This window comes from Chrysemys picta, chromosome 1, assembly GCF_011386835.1.
Source record: "Chrysemys picta bellii isolate R12L10 chromosome 1, ASM1138683v2, whole genome shotgun sequence".
Lineage (NCBI taxonomy): Eukaryota > Metazoa > Chordata > Testudines > Emydidae > Chrysemys > Chrysemys picta.
Genome location: NC_088791.1, coordinates 137,610,826 through 137,629,000, shown reverse-complemented (window position 1 = coordinate 137,629,000; position 18,175 = coordinate 137,610,826). Strand labels below are relative to the sequence as shown.

At 49.9% G+C, this 18,175-nt stretch overlaps 1 pseudogene; it reads right to left on the bottom strand.

Moving 5' to 3' along the window:
• Positions 1-18,175, bottom strand: part of LOC101947865 (alpha-2-macroglobulin-like) — a 62,820-nt pseudogene that overhangs the window by 18,444 nt on the left and 26,201 nt on the right.

The following is an 18,175-nucleotide window of genomic DNA, read 5'->3' as shown; positions in this document are numbered from 1 at the left end:
GTAAAACGTGGACTTTCCTTGTGTAAGCGGGAGAATGGTTCCGCTATTGTGGGGAACTTTCCTGGCTTCTGCATTACCCCGGTGAAGTGGGCTACTGAAAGGATCTGAGTCCTCGCTCCCACTTCCTTTACCTAGAGGCCTCCCTGCCCTTGAGGACTCCCCTTCCACTCTCCTGTCTGGCAGATTCCTCGTAAACCCTGACAAGGCTGGGCCCAGGATTTCTTGGGGGCTCGACCCCCAACCCTGCTGTGGTCACCCAGGACAGGGGCTAGGGTGTCCCCACTCCGGGGTACTCTCTTTGCACTGGGCACCTCCCTGACCCACTGATCATTTCATACAATTTAAAGCAAATACAAGTTGTTTAATTAACAATTAATTTTAAAAAAGAATAAGGAAAAATGGGAAAGGTTGAAGGAAACATCACCCCGCTCTGTGGCAGGGAACATCACAAACAGTGTCTCTGGAACGTCAGGGCAGGTCACAGTCTGTTCCTTGTAGGTCCCAGGCTCCTTCTCAGGCCCTGGCTGTGCTGCAGAGATGCTGCGGGTTGGACACTTGCTCTGGCGGTGGCCACACGCTCTCAGGCTCTAGGTGGCAGGACCCTTTTTCCCAGCGTTGCACCCGCCCTGACAGGGTTACGATCCCCCTCCAAGTCTGGCCTGCAGAGCCTCTTGGCTGAGGCGTCTCCCTGTGCTGGGCCCACTGCCCAGGGTTCCCCTCCTCTCCCCAGCTGCTCACCACACCCAGCTCCGGACAGCTCCAGCCCCAGCTCCGGCTTCACACTGCCTCAGCGCTGCTGCTGCTGCTCTGCCTTCAGCTCCCTGGGCTGCTTCTCTGGCCTCTCTGACTCTGGTTGCTACAGCTCTGCCCCAGAACAGGTCTGCTCTGTGGGCTGCTTCTGTGACTCTGCTCCCAGCTCTGACCTGCTCCCTGGCTGCTTGTCTGGCCCCTCTGGCTCTGGTTGCTGCAGGTCTGCTCTCTCTGGGCTGTGCTCTGGCTTTGGGGCTGCAGCTCTGCTCCCAGCAGCTTAGCTCGGGCCCCTGCTCTCTCCTTAGCTCGGCCCCACTCTTTCTGACCCAGGCCATTCCAGTTCACACAGAGGACGGGACCCCCTTGGCCTCCTGACTCTCTGATTATCCTGCCCGCCCTTTCAATCAGGCTGATCTGGAGAATTGGCCTCTCCCCATTGTTCCTGGGGACTGTCAGTCTCAGGCTCCTGATTTGCCATTGACACTTCCCCTTTTAGTGCTGGGAGCTAGCAACCAAAACACCCCCACTGAATGTTAGTAAGGGGGCAGCAGTCCCCTTACACTTGTTACGCAGAGAGAACTTCCATCTTTACAGCCTGTGCTGGTGCTGATAATATGCTGTGATGCTAATGAAGGGATGTAGGGGCTCGATCCTGCCAAGTGTTTAACTTTAAGGCTGTCTGAGGTCAATGGGACAAGTCATGTGCCTAAAGTAAAGCAAGCTTTGCTGGGTCAGGGCCAAAGCGCTCAGTGCCCTGAAATGACATATTGTAGTGACTGCAGGGCCACCTAGAAATTCACCATTACACACTGTGGCCAATTAGTCCTGTAGGGCTACAGTAGGGATAGAACTTAGCTCCTCCTGCTCCAAAGGCCCAGACCCCCATGGCTTGAGCTAAAGAAGAAGCCCTGTTATTTATTGAGATGACCAAAACAATTTTGACTAAAACTCAGGAACTAAATGTTGTGAAAAAAAAGGGTTTAGTCAAAACAACTTTTGTTTTTGGAACACACCCCTCCCCTGCAATTTTTTATTCTGAGAATAGTAGGTTTCCCCCCTTTTTATAATTGTTTTCCAACTTTTGCCAGGTGGAAACCAGTAGCCAAGTGTGAAAAGGGGCTTTCCCTCACTTTCTCACACTTTTAAAAAACCTTTCCCTCTCTTCCTTCAGTCGGAAAAGGTAAAAGGTTTCAAAAAGTGTGTGTGTATGGCAGGCAGGAGGGGGGAGAATCCAAAAGTTGACACCGCCCCCCTCCCCCTCACACTAAAACAACATTTGAGGTTAATAGGAACGTTTTTTGTTTTGTTTCCAAATGTCTTTTCAAAATTAATCTCAGTGACAAATCTGCTGTTGAGTTTAGTTTTGAAATCCAAATGCAGTGATCAAAGATTTGTTAAAGTTTTTTTTTATGATGAAAAATTCACCGGGGAAAAAAAATCCTGTTTTCCAACCAGCTCTAACTCTTTGTTAGCCTAGCGCACACAGATGAGCATTTCTGATTCAGTGGTGCACTAGTCAGTTCTTTAAAATAACAGGGCAAGACCAGTACACCGCCTACATTCCATAAAGGTGCCACTAGGCCAGGAGTTACTCTATGTTTTTTGCTGCCCCAAGCACGGCAGTCAGGCGGCCTTCGGCAGCACGCCGGTGGGCGGTCCGCTGGTCACGTGGATTCGGCAGCATTTCTGCGGGTGATCTGCTGGTCCCGCACCTTCGGCGTCTCCGCCGCCAAATTGCCGCCGAAGCCACGGGACTGATGGACCTCCCGCAGGCAGTTAGGCAAGGCTGCCTAACTGCCGCCCTCACGGCGACCGGCATGCCGCCCCCCACAGCTTGCCACCCCAGGCACGCGCATGCTGTGCTGGTACCTGGAGCCGCCCCTGCACGAGGCTCCTATTATTTTAAGCCCAATTTTCATCTCCTTCATAATTCTAAGAAAAATAAATCTCTGTGTTTCCAGAACTGTCAGATCCGCCAAAGATGAAGTTGGACATTTCCACTAATGTGACAGAAGCAAAGTGAATACTTCTTCAGATGAAGAGGTTTAGAAATCACTTATTTTGAATTTTTGTGTGGAGTGTTTCACATTTCTTTGGATCCCTATATATTGAAAAAGTAGCCAAGTTATCATTCAAATTTCACTTGGCATATAGGATAACTTTAAAGCAAAAGCCAAAACAGATTGACTGTAACAGGACAGAATCATAGAAATGTAGGGCTAGAAGGGCCCTTGAGAGGTCATCTAATCCATCCCGCTCAGAATATGGCAGAGCCAAGTACACCTAGACTATCCTGGACAGGTGTTTGTCCAAACTGTTCTTAAACCTGCAATAATGGGGAATCCGCAGCCTTCCCAGGTAACCTGGGCCAGTGTTTACCTACCCTTACAGTTAGAAAGTTATTCCTGGTATCACACCTAAATCTCTCTTGCTGCAATCTAAGCCAATTACTTCTTGTTTTATCCTTGGTGGGCATGGAGAACAATTGATCACCATTCCCTTTATAGCACATATTTGAAGACTGTTATCTTGTTCTCCCCTCAGCCATCTCTTCTCTAGACTAAACATGCACAATTCTTTCAACCTTTCCTCATATGTCAGGTTTGCTAAACCTCTTATCATTTTTGTTGCTCTCCTTTGGACTCTCCTTTGGTTTCTGTCCCAAAAGACATGGCTGTGAGAAACTTATCACCTTTGCTTATTATTTCAATCACACGGTGTAACAAGATACCAATATTTTTCTGTAAGAAGTTATAGAATCATAGACTTTAAGGTCAGAAGGGACCATTATGATCGTCTAGTCTGACCTCCTGCACAATGTAGGCCACAGAATCTACTCACCCACTCCTGTATCAAACCTATGTCTGAGCCATTGAAGTCGTCAAATCATGGTTTAAAGACTTCAAGGTGCAGAGAATCCTCCAGCAAGTGACCCGTGCCCCATGCTGCAGAGGAAGGCGAAAAAACGCCAGGGCCTCTGCCAATCTGCCCTGGAGGAAAATTCCTTCCCAACCCCAAATATGGCGATCAGCTAAACCCTGAGTATGTGGGCAAGACTCACCAGCCAGACACCCAGGAAAGAATTCTTTGTAGTAACTCAGATCCCACCCCATCTAACATCCCATCACAAGCCATTGGGCATATTTACCGCTAATAGTCAAAGACCAATTAATTGCCCAAATTAGGCTATCCCATTATACCATCCCCTCCATAAACTTATCAAGCTTAGCCTTGAAGCCAGATATGTCTTTTGCCCCCACTTGGAAGGCTGTTCCACAACTTCACTCCTCTGATGGTTAGAAACCTTCATCTAATTTCAAGTCTAAACTTCCTGATGGCCAGTTTATATCCATTTTTTCTTGTGTCCACATTGGTACTGAGCTTAAATAATTCCTCTCCCTCCCTTGTATTTATTCCTCTTATATTTATAGAGAGCAATCATATCTCTCCTCAGCCTTCTTTTGGTTAGGCTTCCCTTTACAGCGTTAGAGAACGTGTTATTGCTGAGATCATATTAAGTCATTATGGCTTCCCTATAAAACCAAGAAGACCTGCAGCATTATATCAGTTGTCACGACACTGCAGTAAGTTATCATGGCGTCTCTACACCACAGAGACCAAACAGCCCACCTACCTCCACTAACAGCTGTTTGATCACTGTGTCCTTCCGCCCTTTGTCCAGGGTCTCCACTACCTCGTTCCCGCAGGGCAGATCTGTCTTCAGGGCCTCAGCGCTCACTGAGAAATCCACATTACCTGAAACAAAGGAGGATAAGTGTTCTGCCAGGCACTGCAGCTACAGAGGTGTCAGTGTCATTCGCTTGGTGTTCTGCTTTGATTACATGGAAACCTCTCTAAAGAGGGCAGAGCTCAAGTCACATTGTGCAGGCTAGCACTTTAGCACAGCTCTGCAGTGGCCTTCCAACCCCTCGGTGCCAATGTCTACACCAAATGCGGCAGGGCAAGATGGAGAGGAGGGGAGTGCAGGGTCAGGTCTTCAGATTCTGCCGCCCAGACCCCTGCAGGGTTTCAGAGCCATCATCTTCCTTTTCCAGAAATTTCAGACCCAACCAGGCTGTCAATCCAGGTATTTATATGGCCCCCATCGCAGTAATTAGATGGGGAAACTGAGGCACGGGGACACTGACTTGCCCAAGAGCAGGACACTGAATCCAGGTCTCCTGAGTCCAGTCCAGCGCCTCAGCCACAAGGCCAGCCTTCCTCCTTTCACAGCGGATCAGTCCCTTCCAGAGAGGTTGGAGCCATCCAGTATCTGATCCAGAAATTTCAGAGCCACTTGGTCCCTTTCACAGAGGTTTTGGAGCCATCCATTAGTCCCTGATCCTGAGATTTTGGAGTTGCCAAGTCCCTTACCCAGAGATTTTGGGGTCACAGCCCAAGACATTGTTTTCCGTCCGTTCACACACAGACAATAAGATTCTTCTTCCTTCTCCACAGGGGTAGCCCGGAAGTCATCAGATGGAGCCAGTGAGATGCTGACCTGTCAATTGTACAGAGACAGGTTCTAGGGTTTGGGGGTAAATGGAGATGGGACAGTGCAGGGGAGGAGAGGGGGCAGGGAGTTTGGGGGCCACAGGGATTTGGTGGGGCAGGGATTGAGGTGGGGAAAGCTGAGGGGTACCGAGGTTTGGGGAGGTGCAGGAGACTGAGGATGGGCAGAGAGTTGGGTGCATGGCCCTGAAGAAACAGGTGATTGCAGGGCCTGAGGGACCCGGGACCAGTTGTGGGAATAAAGACAAAGTGGTGACCCCAAATTTACCACCTTGGTATGAGTCTGAGAGCCCTCTGGTGTCTTGTTAGGGGAGGAGGGGAAGTGCTGGCAGTGAGGGGCGGGGGGTCTATCTGGGAGTAGCTGAGAGGGAACAGAATTGGGGACCATCAGTGAGCGTAGCAAAGGGCAGGAAAGGGATGGGGAAGCGGATGAGAGGGCCTTGGGAGCCCTTAACACTGTAAAGCTTGTTCCCGCTTCACTTTATCTAGAATGAAACCCATTTAAATAAAAGCTGAGAGAAAAGTCACCACAATTTTGCAGGGACCCCCCTTCCTGAGTCCCCTCCAGTCCCTTGTGCTGGAGCAGGAATACACTGTAGGCTAGCGGGGCTAAAGAGTCAGTGCCGTTTCCATGGATGCAACAGGCCAGCGAGTTTCCCAGCGGCTGTAGTGCAGCAGAGGGTGTTGTGCGGCATGAGGCCAAAGGCCAAGCACATGTGTCCATTTCAGGAAGCCTGGAGTCTCCACTAGAGTAAGGGGTGATGCACAGTGTGTGGTCACCCCAGGTACCTTGCTTGCCATGGGGTCATGAGATAGGCACAGGAGGTCTAAGGCCAGGTGCCTTCAGCCACACAGGAAGTTGGTGTCAGGTATATCTGCAGCTCGCAAACCTTTGTCAGCCAAACAGATTTCTTCTTTCATAACGCCCACTCTGTACCTCTATAGTAACACACACCTAGGAGCCAATCAGATTCCTCCTTTCCATCACCCATTTCTTTCCACTGTAATAAGACACTTTCCTAGGGGCCAATCAGCTGCCTCCCTTGGATGGGAAGCCATGTTGCAACTGGCCCATGTGGTCTCCTCCCTGGCCCCTGCTGAGCAAAGCTGCGAGTGTCGCTTACCCTGATGCAGCGGGTCAGGTAGTTGAAGACAGTGGCCCTTAGTGTGAAGGCCTCGCCGCGCACCACGGAGTAAGGCAGGGTGAGCTCCACGAAGAAGGGCTGGAAGGCTCTGAGGGACACGGTCGGGGACAGGCCAAAGCCAGTATCACTTGAAGTGCAGAACGCGTTGGCTTTCCATTCTGTGATGGTGTCGGGGATGGTCACATCCAAATCAGCACTTCCGACAGACCTAGTGACAAAACAAGAACAAGGAGATCTGGGGAGCTTTCCTAGCTTTGGGGAAAACAACTGTGTCTCTCACAGCATCCTGAATTAACACACGCCCCCTTTTGTAACTGCAGGGTCCCTCAGGAGCACTGGGGGTGTGCATGCTGGTTGGCTATTGTAGGCTCACCACAGACCACTTCCTCCCATCCCATCCTACATCCAGCTCCGCAGAAGAATCATCCAAGTAACAAGACTGGGGGTGGGGTTCCACGGTGAACAACAGAAAATCCCTCAGACACACAGCTATAGAAAATGATGAAATGCATAGCTAGTACTGACTTTTGCACCAGAGCCGAGACCAAAGAGAAATTACATCACACACACACGCACACACACACACACACACACACACACACACTCTCTCTCTCTCTCTCTCTCTTTTAACAGGGGACTGTCCATTGTGATCCACACAATTAATTGTCTCCCAGTTACTGAGAGGAGAAGGAGTGGATGTGGTGTATTGGTAGAACTAGTTACTTCCCGCCTTTCCTCTACCTGCCTATCCATCCCTCATGCTTGTCTCTCTCTAGTCTATCTACAAAAGGTACTCCATCTATCACAGAAGGATATAAGCACATCTCATGGGTGTCTGAGCAACTTCTTCCGAGTGTCTGTGTAACCCAGTTGACCACACTCACCACATCCCATAAACATCACTTACTTCACTGGAACTAAATCCCAAATCCACGTCTCAGGGAAATACTTCCGGATGGTCTCCACTGGGCCATGAGCGATGATGGGATACAAATGATCGGGGATGTGCTCGAAATGGGAGAAATCCATCAGTCCAGCTGTCGCAAATGTATGTGTGGCAAGGGGAGAGAGGACATAATGTGTTAGACCTTATTCTAAATTATGGCACTTTGTTTCCAGTTAGTGATAGGCCTGATCCTAAACCCTAGATCTAATAACCCTTCCTCATAAACTTCAGCCATGTTCAGACCCAAACTTAGACCTGTCTCAGCTTGCAACCAATTATTCTCTTCCGCACGCCACTCCCAGCGTCATCATCTTTTTAGAACCTTTTTCAAAGCCATTGAAAAAACATCTCTATTGCCCTATTGTGATCTCAAACTGTTTGCTTTCTAAAGACTTCTGCACCCGTTACAGGGGTGGGATGGATGGATGGACATATTTATTCCCCCACCTCCAATCCCAGAATGTATGGGAAGCCCAGAAGTAATGACTGTGTTGAAGTATCCCCTAGAGCCCTGCCTATATCCACTTCAATATGGAATCAGCCTGTGGAACTCACTGCCCCAAGACATTATAGATGCAGTAGCTAAGTCAGATTCACAGGGGAAAAAAATGTTTTTGTATATGACTAAGAGCAGCAGCAACACTAGTGACACCAGCTAGGATTCACAGGATCGGGGATATCAGTCATCGTGCATCAGGATACAAGTTGATAAGAAGCCATAGGCCAGGAAGAAATTTGCCCCACAGTACTGCACAGTGAGGTGTATTACCAAGGTTTTCCACCTTACCCGGAAGCAACCACCATTGGCCACTGTCTGAAGAGGGATCCTGCACTAAAAAGACGACAGTGCTGATCCAATATGGTCAGGAGGCAGGACACTGACATATATAGACCAGTAGTCTGATGTTCTACAGTAGGAATGGGGACATTGGATTAGAGGGTCAGTAATTGGATCTGGTTACTCTTCATTTTCACTAGTGTAACTGAGAGCATAATTAACACTAATATTTAGCCATCTAATCTCAGAGCTCTTCACAAGGCTGTGTAAGTATAATTAGTCCCCTTTTACAGACAGGAATATTAAGGCACAAAGAAGTGAAATGATTCATTCAAGTTCAAGTTGATGGAAGAGCTGAGAATGGAGTACAGATTTCCTGCTTCCCAATCCTAAACTCTCCCCGTGGGTTCACACTCCCTCCCCATTGAACCTGGCTCTCTTTCTGCTTAGGTTTTTCTCTAGCACTTGCTGGAAGGTGAAAACCTGGAAGCGGAAATTGTCCTGTTCCAGGTTGAGAGAGCTGCAACCAAAGTCAACAAGATTTAGCAGCCGTTTTGTGCCAGTGCAGCAAATCTACATTAGGGGGTGCAAGCTGCCACTGCATCAGTGTAGTTACAACAGTGCATATTTCCTTAGCTGGTGGAAGGTTAGCCAGCAGGTGGAGCAAGCAGGTAGGTGAGCAAGCAGGTGGAAATGGACCAGATTCCTATTTCAGGACTGACGTTAGTGGATTTTGGCCAGCATAGCTGAGATCAGAATCTGGTCCAATTGGTCTAATTTCCATGCAGAGGAGAGGGTGAAAGGGAGGGCAGCAGGAAACGCACCTAACGGGGGGTATAAGCAGGGTAAAACAAAGCAAGTTCTTTTACTGCCATTACCAGCCACGGGAGGTACATATGTTCTACTGTACATTCTCTCCATGCAGAGTCTGGGCTTCTGGACCTTGGTGCTGGTGAAGACTTTTAAACCCATCGCCTGTAAAAAGATAACCCAGACAGCCATGTGGTAAAGTAAACCATACGTCGGGAGATAAACATGCCATCTGGACTGGATCGGGTTCTGATGGGCTTATCACAGTGCAGGGATGGGTCATTGCAAGAGCAGATACTAAGGCCTGAGACATCAATGCCAGTGTGGCTGGTGGGAAGCGAAGGGCGAGGTCTATGTCAGTGAAAGGCGCCGGACCAGCAGCTGGAGACGGACGTCCTCTGTGTCCTCAGAGCAGGTTCATCAGAGGCATGAGCAGTGCAAGCTTGCGCCGTGCACTCAGCCCCTGCCGGCTTGCCTCGGCCCTGCCCTGGAGGGAGTTCAGGCTCTCTGGCCCAGTCCATCCCCTGCCTCTCTGCTGAGACGCCTAACAGTCATTGTCAGCTGTGCTGGGGTTTGGGTGATTTTGGAGCAAGTCCCACTGGGAACAAACCTGAGATCCTGCAGGACACCAAACCCTCACTAGCTGAGGCTGGGTAATTACCCTGGGTGCTGGCTCAGAGCGGCACTCTGCACATCTCTGCGAGTGCGTGTGTAAATAAAATGGAGACTGGCACTTCACAGAGACCTACATAGATGGGATATGGAGCGTGTGGGACAGGATCTCTTTGACAAAATGGCTGCAGAGGTGGAGTTGCCCATTTCTGGGCTCTATTTCTTTGCCCCAGCTGTTAGGACGTCTCCTTGTCGTGTTTAAATTAGTGATGGGAAACCTCTAGAGTTCAGTGGTGGAGAGAGGCACTCAGGCCTCAATGCTGGGGGGTTCCCATCTGGGGTTTTCTGGCCCAGCTTTAGTTATTACCTCGAATGTGCTGGCTAACGAGCACCCAGCTCAGACAGCATCCGGTGAGGAAATCTTCTGAACTAGCAGCGATTTAGCGCACTAAAGGGAGACGTGGCGCTCACCTAGAGAACATTGTAGGCATCCCCTTCACCGTCAGGAGAAATGGGTCCGTAGATGAATCCGTTTATAATGACGTTGTTGAGTTCCACACAAGGATTATCGTCTTCTTCCTCCAAATGATGCTCCCGGTAATTATAACCCCTGATCTCCTTTACCGGGAGCAAATCATACACCTGCGCGGACACGCCTTGATGTCAGTGACCACAGACCCAATAATGATAAACCAGCGTGTGCCACCCTAATGATCACAGACAACTTTAAACTAACACACCTGTGTGTGCAATCCCAGTGACCAAGGGTGACCCTACAATAACAAATCCTATAGTAACAGAGCAGAATATCTGACTCCAGGGCTCAGCACTGACTTTTCAATAATAACCCAGTGTGTGCTGACCAGTGCTCACCAGTGCTCACCAGTAATAAATCAGTATGTGTGGTTGTGTCCTCACAAATGGCCCCAGAACTATAAACCACTGTGTGCAGCCATAGTTTTCATGAGGGCCCTACATAGATCAAGCAGTGGGCGCAGCCCCTGTGCTGACGAGGGACCCTACAATAACAGACAGACTGCTCTGCCCTAGCTCTCACGAGTGATTCTCGGCACTTTCCAGACAAGACCTACTCTTGTGGCACTTACAGAGCTGGGCGACAGCTCGGCTTCAGGCTTCATGAGGAGGACGCTCTTGTCCACAGCACGGACGGCGCACAGGGAGCCCGGGGAGGCTCCGATCCGGAGGTGAGTGCCGGAGGCGGGGAGGCCCTCGGCCGGTGAGAAATGCAAGTCGACCTGCAACCCCAGAAAAGGAGTTAGAGGAGCTAGTTCTCCAGGTACCTTCACACTCTGCCTCGCAGCACAGCCCAGTCCTGCACACAGCTCTGCCAATGCCCTCAGCCCTGACCAATGCAATTCAAACATGACCAGGAGTGCCCCCTATACGTCAGTTCTGCTTCCACCCTTATAATTCTGCCTATGCAAATTACTCCTGATGTGCATTCATCTCTCATATTCAATTACTGATCCATGGTCAGTGCCTGATGGGCTCATGGAGCCATTGAACATTTCCTGAGTCTTCCTTGAAATTTGCAATTCCAGGTTCCACAGGTGGGCCATTGTCCATGGGGAGAATGTGAGTTATAGAAACCGGATGCTCACCTTATTGGCAAAGCAGTTTTCAATCTTGAAATCTTCGGAATTGGCGATAACGTCCCCACTGGGTAAAGTGGTGTATACGAGTACCCGGGCCAGGGGGGCGATATCAGGCCCCACGGGGAGGCTCAGCTCAAATACTTGGATAACTGGCAAACAGAGACAGGGGGGCAGGGGATAAGCTGTAGAGAATGAGCTCCAGGGCCACACATTTCCCTAGGCTCCCTCATTATGGCTGCAACATCAGCCACCCTGAAAAATTCGCTATCCAAGGGTAAGAGTTTTGGTGCATACTTGAGGCCTTGGACTCTTACTGCAGACACCCGGTGTGGGATATTCAGGTGAGATGGGTTTGCTGGATCTCAGCATGTCCCCTAAATCCATATCAGCTAGAGTCTAGTACTGTCCTCCATCAGTGCAGGACCCCCCTGCCCATGCAATAATGAAGGCGAGGAAAGAAGTGCATGTACAGGGGCTCTGTGCGGAGGGTTGTGCGCACAGGGCTGCAGAGGGGGTGGGATTCCACACTCCTGCTCCTGAAGGGGGAATTTGCCCAGACAGCCTGAATCAGTCAAACTGGGAATCCCTTGAGACTGCCGTTAATGAAATGAAATCGGTCAGGGGAACTGTGTGTGTGTCAAAGGGAGAGAGAGAGACCATGACTAGTGAGACAAGAAGGAAAGAGAAAGCGAAGAGGAGAGAAGGGCTCTGTTCTCGGCACCTGCTTCAGACACAGCAGCTCAGCCTCCCAGGACAGGCAGAGAAAGGGGTGGGGAGAGCTCACAATGAGAATGGGCCGAAATTTTTCAGATGATTTTTTGTTGTTGAAAAACGCAGACTCAGATCAACCAAAACATTTCACAAATTTGTGTGAAATTCACCAAATGGTTTTGGGCAGAAAAAAAAATCAGCAACAAAACAGAAGGTTTTCTTTCGACATTTCCTAAATGGAAGGTTCCATTTTTCAATTCAAAACAACTCCTCATTTACAATTTCCCTTCAATTCTATTTAAAAAGATTAAAGCAGCTCAAAAGTGAAATGGTTCAGTCGCTCCCAAACAATTGTTTTTTGAGGTTTCTGGTTCGATCAGTGAACCGGAAAATCAGTTATTCACACAGCTCTACTCACGTTCTCCATCCCCCACGGGATGCACCTCGGTGCCTGCCCTCACGATGCCTCCCTTGGCCATCACCTGCCGGGAAGAAGAAACCCTCATGTTACAGGGGTCCTGGTGGGAGGTGGGAGATGCTCACGGGGGAATGCTGGGGGTGGGGGTGACTATACTGATGCCTTCCTGTGGGGAAGGAGCAGAAAATCCCGCAGAGCCATACAGAGTCCCAGACCCAGACTGGAGTTTACAGGGACCTCGACCAAGTCAGAAATTCTCTCTCCCTGCAGAAACCATCCACTGGCTGGCCAGTTCTGCATTTCCTTCACTGGCTTTTACATGTAAATGTCAAGGTCAAGAGAACCTGGCCTCGGGGCAGTTTGGTGACCTGGGACATATATGGGTGTCTGGCCTCCAGTGCTGTGTCACGTGTACGGAGGTAGAGGTCACTAGGTCCGGGCTTACCACATAGTAAAAGACGATTTCCTTCTGCTCCCCCACGGCCTCTGGCTTCAGGATGTAGTGCACCCGGACCATCTCATTGGAGCCGCAGCTTAAAGTCTGAGACAAGGGCTCGATTTTGAGAAAGCTCTTACTCGGAGAGTAAAAGTGTGTTGCTGTGTGAACGGCGTTACCATACTCAGGGGTGACCCAGTCTCTGTCGTAACAGTTCAGTTCAGATTTATGGTTTGCCTGATAAAGAAGAACGTTTTTACATCAGACCAAAAAGTGAGTAACAAGTCTACTAGCATTTCAGAAGGAAAGAGTGGGTAATTTTAAAAACATGTTCTTGGCAGATTTTTCAGTGCACAGTGCATTGATCTGCATTTTCCATGCTTGTATGGAGAGAGAGAAATGGAGAACCAGAGGGAGAGCGACAGAGTGTGGGCAAGACACAGAGTGCAAGGGACAGACAGAGAGAGAGCAAGACAGAGAGGAGGAGACTGAAATTCCCAGCCAACAAACTCTTTGTTTTATCTCCTGATGGGCAGAGAGATCAATAAAACCACAGACATCTCCCCTTAAGCTCAGCCTGTGACACCTCCCATCCCCTAGCTCCCTGGATTCAGCCACTCACGGTGATTTGAATGGAGGTGTCTGTGAAGTTGACAGTGTCTATGGAAAACCAGACTCGGCCCTCTTCATTCGTTGTGTAGTTGGCTTTGTATTTGTTTCTCCCTATGGAAATCCGGATTGTTTCATTGGCGATTGGAGCATCGGTCCCATCCACCAGCTTCACCTAAAGGAACAAATCCAATTTCCATTGCTTATACGAGGCAGGGAAAGCAGTCCCCACAGTCTTAATGACCCTTTGCCCACGTTATTCCCCTGAGGCAGCTCCAGAGAGTGTTTCCTACAGAGCTGACCAAGGGACAGGCATGTATGAATGTGCTGGGTAAGTCTGAACCACCTGAGGAGGTGGCACGTTCTCACAGAGTCTGTGATTGGGAACATGGGAAGGACTGTGCTGACCACACCAATGGGCCTTCTCCTCTGTATCTTGTCTCTGACAGCACCAGGGGGTCAGAGGAAGGCGCTGCAATTCCCACTAATGGCAAGGATACCACAGCATGTGTAGAGGCAGAGGGAGATGGCTCCTGTTCCCGTGGTTTGTAATCCTCCCACATTTTCCCTTTTCCATTTGCAAGTTCTCATTCTCCACAGACAAGCACACTCATGTCAGGTAATTTCCTGGGCTCTCAGAGGTTCCCTACCTGCCCGGAGAAGGGGATCCCTGGTATGTAATGAGAGTCCACCTGCTCAAAGCTGATTTTGCTCATGGTGCCTGTGATCTCACTGGACCCTGTCCCAGTTAACTCCACCCCTGAAAGAAAACACAGCAAAGAGGGGCTTGAACTAAAGCACTGACCTGCAGCACCTCCAGATGCTCCAGTCCTGCCCCATATTGTCCAGTTCTGCCAGTGCCCTTCAGTGCTGGCTTGCAACGCCCACTGCTATTGCAGTGCGACCCCACAGCTCCACCAGGTTAGCCTGATGCATACCTGTACCCTCTTCCGTGATCTTGCCTTGCACCTCAATTTTCATATCATAACTCTTTCGCTTGAGCTGGAATATTTTAGTCTTCACCACATTGGAGACACAGCCTCGAACGTCCGCCTGAGCCAGAGACCAAAGAGGAAATTACCATGGAAAACCCTGTACAATTCAGGTCTATGTGGAACAAGAACAGATACCCCAGCACCCAAAACGTTTCCCTGCTGCTTGATTTGCCTTAATCCCATCCTCTTACTGGCTTGATCCGGCCTGATCCCTCTCTCTTCCCATCTTCCTCAACAAACCAATCAAGGCATCTCTGGTCCCCAGTGATGTATCCAACATGCTGCCCTCTCTGATGCATTTCACCACAAATTCTCCAAGTTACATGCCTGGTTCACTGATTGTTCAGATTACATCCCCTAGATCTGCAACTTCCCATCAGTGTGATAAATCTCATTGTGTTTTTTATCCATCCTTGAAATCCTCTCTCTTTCTCCATGCACATTCTTTCTCTCTTCCTCCTTCTCTCTTTCTTTCTCTCAGTTTCTTCTCCTCCTACTATCTCTGTCTAACCTACCTCTATTTTCTCTCTTACTTTCTTCTCCTTCATATTCTCCGTCTCTCTCTTTATTGCTCTATCCCTATTCTCTCTACCTCCTTGCCCTGTCTCTCTCTTTCTTCTTCTTCCTCTTGAGTTCTCTCTCTCTTCCAGATCCTACAGTTTCCTCTTGCTTTCTCCTCTGCTCTGCTCCCACTCCCCTCCCCATCTCATTCCTGTTCACTGATACAAAAACTTCTTAGGGTCTTCTCTTTCCCAGCTAGAAGAAATACCCATTCGGGGGTGAATCCTGATCTGACTGATGTCAATGGGAGTTTTGCCATTGATTTCAATGGGGCCAGGATTTCACCCTAGGGGTTTTTCTTCATAATTTATATCCCCCAGCCCTGGCCTCACCTCCTTCGAACCAATACCTCCCTCCTGTGAGACAGAGCCCAACTCCGAACACAGATTCCCAGCTGAGGTCTAACAATCCTCTTTGACAGACACAGATCGCCCTCCTCCTGACTGTGAATGGCTAGCCAACTACAAAAGCAATTTCTCCTCCCTTGGTGTTCACACCTCACCTGCTAGCAGAGGACCTCACCCTCCCTGATTGAACTAACCTCGTTATCTCCATACTGATTCTTGTCTGCATATTTATACCTGCCTCTGGAAATTTCCATTACATGCGTCTGACGAAGTGGGTATTCATCCACGAAAGCTTATGCTCCAATACATCTGTTAGTCTTAAAGGTGCCACAGGACTCTCTGTTGCTGCTCAAGACAGTCACCTCCTGCCTATGGGATGGGCCTTGGACTCACCTGTCTGGTGAATTCCTCACACACAGACTCGGCCTCTCTTCCATAGCAGCGTGACCTGGACTGGGAGAATCTCCGGCACACACGGACATTCACCAGGCCAGGGACAGGGGTCCCATAGGTGTATCTGTAACCAGAGAGGGGTTAAAGAGACACAAGGTGCTTAGACGGGGAGACAGAGTCAGGCAAAAGAGGCCTTTTGGGGTCCTTTATACCATTGCCCCCGAGGACTCTGTTGCTGGTTTCCTAATGTCTATTCTCTGGAGCTTGGTCTAGTCCTGTTTTCCAATGACTCCAGTGACGGGACTCCAGCCATTTCCTGGGGGAGATTATTCCATTACCCAGCAGGCCTGCCCCATTAGGAAATGTTGCCTGATACTCCGGCTCTTCTGCTCCTTAATCAGTTGAGTTTCCCTTCTCCCAGCTCCCTCCCATTTGGCCACACCTTTCTGGTACGGAAGAGCCCAGACCTGCAGACAATATTCCAGGTGCAGTCTCCTCAGAGCTGTGGGGCCCAGAGCTGAACACTGTCTTCCAGGTGGGGTCGCACTAAGGCTGTATAGAGAGGGATTATCATCTCCCGTCACCGCTACACGACACCTATGGAGCACTGTTTTCAGCTCCGGGCACCTGTTTACCCAAAGGCCATTGACAAATTGGAAGGAGTTCAGAGAAGAGCAAGAAATATGAGCAGGTAGCTGGAGGGAGGGATTTATGAGGAGGGAAGGAAGAGTTAAATCTGGCAACTCTGGTTACAGGATGTCTAAGAAGGGATGTAATTTCTGCCTATAAGTGTCTAAAGGAGGCATCACTAAGGGGCGGCCCGGATTATTTAAGGAGGCACTTGGGGGTCTGATTAGGAAGGATGGAAGGATGTTAAGAAAGGGGAAATTTGGGTTGAATAACAGAGAAAGCCTTTCTGAGAGGGAGCTGTATGAGGCTGAGGCATCATTTCCTGGGGCAGGGGGAGGTGCCCCATTTATTGGGATGTTTAAAGCTTGGGCTGGGTGCAGACTAGACAGTAGGGAACAATCCTGCCCAGGTCCCCTGGGGATGGAGAGAAAGTGACCCAAGGGGCCTTCTCCAGCTCTGGTTTCTGGGGTAGCAGCAGGAAGGCAATGGTGGACAAGCACAAAGAACGGTGACTCAAACCCCGCGACTCACAGACCACAGACAGCCACTTTCAGCTCCTCATCCTGGATGGTGATTTTCTTGGGCAGCTTCACCGACACCTCGTACTTGGGCAGCACTGAGGGGGAGAGAAGGACCAGACGTTGAGCAGAGCAGAGGGAACACGTGTACATCACTGTCATTTCCCCACTGAGTGACAGACACAGCTTCTCCCCTTTCCATCCCCAACGCATGGTGCCAGATCCTCAGCCTGCTATAAATCACCACAGCTCCATGGCTACCAGTGCAGCTGTGCCAGCTTCCACCTGCTGAGGATCTGGCCAGGGACTGTGGAACTGAAGAGAAAGACACCGTAATCCTGCTCCCCTCCCATTTGCTCCCCTTGCCCAACCCTGACCGCCGGCTGTCGTTGCTTTAGAGGCTGTATTCCAAACTATGCTACGCAAGTGATACTTAGCCCTGGTCTACACTACGAGTTTAGGTCGACTTTAGCAGGGTTAAATCAAATTAAGCCTGGACACGTCCACACGACGAAGCCCTTTCTTTCAACCTAAAGGGCCCTTTAAACCGGTTTCTTTACTCCACCTCCGATGAGGGGATTAGCGCTAAAAATCGGCCTTTGCGGGTTGGATTTGGGGTAGTGTGGACTGAATTCGATGTTATTGGGCTCCGGGAGCTATCCCACAGTGCTTCATTGTGACCGCTCTGGACAGGACTCTCAACTCAGATGCACTGACCAGGTAGACAGGAAAAGCCCCGCGAACTTTTGAACTTCATTTCCTGTTTGCCCAGCATGGAGAGCACAGGTGACCACGCAGAGCTCATCAGCACAGGTAACCATGATGGAGACCCAGGATCGCAAAAGAGCTCCAGCATGGACCGAACGGGAGGTACAGGATCTGCTCGCCATATGGGGAGACGAATCAGTGCTAGCTGAACTCTGTAGCAGTAAACGAAATGGCAAAATATTAGAAAAGGTCTCAAAGGCCATGAAGGACAGAGGCCATAACAGGGACGCACAGCAGTGCCACGTGAAAATTAAGGAGCTAAGGCAAGCCTACCACAAAGCCAGAGAGGCAAACGGAAGGTCTAGGGCAGAGCCGCAAACATGCCGCTTCTACGCGGAGCTGCATGCCATTCTAGGGGGTGCAGCCACCACAACCCCAACCATGTGCTTTGACTCTGTCAATGGAGAAACACCCAACAGGGAAGCGGGTTCGGGGTACGCGGAAGATGATGATGATGATGATGAAGACAATGAAGATAGCTCACAGCAAGGAAGCGGAGAAACCGGTTTCCCCAACAGCCAGGATATGTTTGTCACCCTGGACCTGGAACCAGTAACCCCCGAACTCACCCAAGGCGTGCTCCCAGACCCTGAGGGCACACAAGGGACATCTGGTGAGTG